Genomic DNA, 4,580 nt, shown 5'->3' with positions numbered 1-4,580 from the left:
CTGTGTGCTTGCCTCCATGCCTTTTAGCATGATGTTTTCTGTGATGTTGTTGGACACCATCACCAAGGATGAAAATGGCATCGAAGTCAGCTACCACACTGAAGATAAATTGTTTAACTTGAAAAGGCTACAAGCCAAGACTAAAGTGGAGGGAGAGTTGGTGCATGACTTTTTTTTTGCATCTGATCGTGCACACAATGTAGCCTCTGAAGATGAAATACAACAAAATATGGATTGATTCTCTGCTGCTTGTGCTAATTTTGGCCTAATAATTAACACTAAGATTCTTCATGTGGAACCACTGATTACAACTGTAGAAATGTTGAATGCTGTGAATAAGTTCACTTATCTTGGTAGTATACATTCCAGGGATGTATGCATAGATGATGAGGCTGACACATTCATTGCCAGAGCTAGCTCATTGTTTGGGAGCCTCCAGAGGAAAGTATAGGAGAAAAGAGGTATTAGACTGCTTACCAAATTGAAGGGCTACAGGGCCATTGCATTGTTATATGCCTATAAAGCCTAGATAGTATACCAGAACCATGCCAGGAAGTTGAATCACTTTCATTTGAATTGTCTTGGAAAAATTCTGAAAATCACTCGACAAGATAAGGTACTAATGTCCTTTCTTAGGCTCAACTGCCAACCATTCAAACTCTACTAACAGAGAGTGCAGCTCAAATAGGCTGGCCACATCATTCAAAACGTCAAAAGTCTGTTTGCCTAGAAGACTATTCTATGTAGAACTTACACAAGGCAAGTGCTCACATGGAGGTCAAAAGAAGTGATAGAAAGACACTTTCAAAGTTTTTCTGAAGAACTTTGGAATCAATTGTGAGACAGAGAAAACACTGGCAAAGGACCACCCAGAATGATGTGCCTGCATCAAAGAAGACGCTGTGCTTTATGAGCAAAGTAGAATTGTATTAGCCCAAAAGAAATGTGAGATGCACAAATTTAGACATCTCCACTGCAAATGTTCATGTGGACTATTTGTGCCCAACCTGTAGCAGAGCCATGGGATCTCATATCGGTCTGATCAATCTCAGTCAGACACACCATACCTTTATCCCAACATAGCATTGCCATTTTGGTTCTATCTGATAACAAAGAGCAACCAACCTTAAGCACTCAATTGTTTTTGCATTCCCTTTGCATTGCTCAAAAGTATTTATCTTCTTAGGTTCTAATCAGCTCGTCTTTCTCTGAGGAATGCTCAAAAGTTCTATTCTGTTAAAGATCCATTTTCCACACCAACTTGACCTTCACTTCATAGAATTTGGTATTTCCTTCAGACACAGCTCCAAGAGGATCTTATATATGAAGCCTTTTCCCCAACTACCAATGGTCTACTTTCTATTTAACTGTCATAATTAACCAATTTGTATTTAGCCTATATGTACTTATGTATGTATTTGTTATTCATTTGAATAGAATAGAAACTCCTTAAGAATAATTACTTTTCTTCCTTTCATTCTTTATTTCTTTTTGTACAATTTCCAGCACATAGAAGATAAATACTTGTTAACTGATTTATTGATTTTCATTATGGGTATTTGAACCTTTTCTTCCTGGATGCTTACAGCATTTTTTCTTCTACCTGAAAACTTTGGATTTTGACTATGACATTTGTAAGTGTTTTCAATTTGGAGTTTCTCTCAGGATATGACCAGTGTGTTCTTTTATTTTCACTTTGCTTCCTGGTTTTAATAGTTAAATCAACCTCAGACATTTATTAAGCTTTTGCAGTGTATCAGGTATTGTGCTAAGCATGTGCTAAGCATGGGGGGATATAAATAAAAGCAAAAAAAGAAAGTTTTGGTTTTAAGGGGCTTATATTCTGGTGGCAGAAGACAATACATGAAAGGGGAGACATGACATCCAGGTTTTTTGTTTGGTCATGCTTTTCAAGGAGTCTAACTGATCTTAAATTATCTCTTCTCATTCTGTTTTCCAGGTTATTATTGTTATTATTGCTTTTTGGAGGGCAATTGGTATTAAGTGACTTGCCCAAAGTCACATGGCTAGTTTTTGTGTTAAGTGTCTGAGGCTGGATTTAAATTTCCAGGTCATTTAAAAAAGATTAATTTTGTTGATGTCATTTGTCTTTATATCACCTAAATTTCCTCCTGCATTCTTCTCTATCTTCCTTCCAGAAAGTCATCTCATATAACAAAGAATTTTTTAAAAGCAAAAGGAGAGGAAAACATCAGCAAAAATACCTCCTCAAATCTGACACAATATAAGCACTATTCCATATTTAAGGATATAACCCTTTCCCCCTCCCCCACTTCTGCAAAGAAGTTTAGAAAAGTGTCTTATTATATCTCAACTTTGAACCTTCTCAAATCTCTTCTTTACAATTTTGTAGCATTTATTTTCAGTTGCTTTGTGGTGATCTTTCCGTTTGCATTGTTATAGTTATTGTATATATTGTTTTCTTGGCTCTACTTCACTTTGTATCAGTTCACGTAAGTGATTCCATGTTTCTCTATATTCATTGTTTCTTACAAGATAGTAATATTCCATTTCATTTATGCGCATAATTTGTTTAGTTATTCCCTAGTTGATGGCCAGCTACTTTCCAATTCTTTGCCACCACAAAAAGTGCTGCTATAAATATTTTGGTGCATGTAGGACCTTTATTTTTATCAATAGCTTCCTTGGAATATATGTTTAGCTGTGGAATCTTTGGGTCAAAGGGTTTGGGCATTTTATACACTTTATTCACATAGTTCCAAAGTATTTCCTGGAATGGCTATACTTATTTGCAAGTCCACCAACCAAGCCTGCTTTTCCACAACATTGCCTATTCTTGGTTTTTGTCACACCAATTTGTTAGGTGTGAGGTGAAATTTCAGGATTGTTTTGATTTGCATTTCTCTTTATTATTGACTTGAAACATTTTAAAAAATTAATTAATTAACTTTTAGTTTGCAACATTCAGTTCCACAAGCTTATGAATTCCAAATTTTCTCCCACTCCCTCTCCCCCCCTCCCTCCCCTCCACTCCCCACCCCCTCCCTGCCATGGTATGTAATCCGATATAGGTTCTTCATACATACCTTCACATTAAACATTAGTCAAGTTGTAAAGAATTGTAACCAATGGGATGAACAATGAGAAAGAAGAAACAAAACAAAACAAAAAAGAGAGAGAGCAAGCAGTTTGTTTCAATCTTCATTCAGACTCTGTAATTCTTTCTCTGCATGTGGATAACCCTTTCCATCATGAGTCTTTTGGAGTTGTCTCATAGCTTTGCATTGCTGAGAGGAGTCCAGTCTATCAAAGTTAGTCATCACAGATACGATGTGTATGTAATTGTGTACAATGTTCTCCTGGTTCTGCTCCCCTCACCCAGCATCAGTTTATATAAGTCTCTCCATGTTATTATGAAGTCTGTCTGTTCCTCATTTCTTATAGGACAATAGTATTACATTACATTCATATACCACAACTTGTTTAGCCATTCCCCAGTTGATGGGCATTCCCTTAACTTCCAATTCTTTGCCACCACAAAAAGAGCTGCTATAAGTGTTTCCTCACACAAATCATTCCATCTCCTATCTCCATGCCTTTGCACTGGCCATCTCCTCTGCCTGGAATTCAGTCTCTCCTCATCTCTGCCCAGTAGTCCTTCTTGTCCTTCTCTTACAATGAGATTCAGCTCAAGTGCCTCCTTCTACATGAAAACTTTCCTGAAGAAATTGGTCTTTGCAGTTGCTTATGCCTTTCCTCCCTGACTAATTTGTAATTAACTATCTCATAATAATTTTGTATTTATTCTGGATATATTCATTCTATGTATGCATACACACATACATGTTATCTCTCCCAAGAGGATGTCAGTGATTTTCTTTCATCTCTCTCCCCCCCCTTCCTCTCTCTGTCTCTGTCTCTCTTTCTCTCTTCCTGTCTCTCTTCCTCTCTCTCTCTCTCTGTCTTTCTCTGTCTGTCTGTCTCTCTGTCTCTCCCTGTCTTCCCTTTGTCTTTGTAACCCTGATATAAACCTTGCACAAAGCGTGTCACACAGTAGATGCTTACTCTTGGAGTCCTTATGGTTAAGTAGATAGTCTTGCAATAGTCCAGTAGAGAACTGATAAAAGTTTGAACTGATGTGACGGCTGTGTAAGTAGAGAGAATGGCTCATATGCCCAAGATGTTGGGGAGGCAGAAATAACAAGATTTAGCAACTGATTGGATATGTGAGGAGAGGGAAAATAAGAAGTTGTTTTTTTTTTTTTAATTAAATCATAGGATTTACGGGGAAGAGATAAAGATAGGAGAGAAACAGAGGCACAATACTTTAGTATCCCAATCAGTATCAAGATTGGGGTAGTGGGGGAAAAAAATTTCTTTTTTTGTAACCAAAATCGACTTTGGCTACTGAACTTTTTCAGTTACTGGTTTTCCCATCTCTAAACATGCCTACCTAAACATACCCTTCCTCCCCACCCCACCCCCAAACACAACTATGTGCTCCATCCCCAATAACCTCTGCAGGACAATTTCATTCTACTCTAAAGAGGGGAGAAAAGCAGGGAAACTCCAGGAAAAAAATGGCTACTTAGGTACAA

Source organism: Petaurus breviceps, unplaced genomic scaffold, assembly GCF_028583685.1.
Source record: "Petaurus breviceps papuanus isolate PSGF00001 unplaced genomic scaffold, PetGlider_PUasm1.0 191, whole genome shotgun sequence".
NCBI classification, from domain to species: Eukaryota; Metazoa; Chordata; class Mammalia; order Diprotodontia; family Petauridae; genus Petaurus; species Petaurus breviceps.
The sequence above is the reverse complement of the archived record's forward strand: the minus strand, read 5'-3'. Positions refer to the sequence as shown.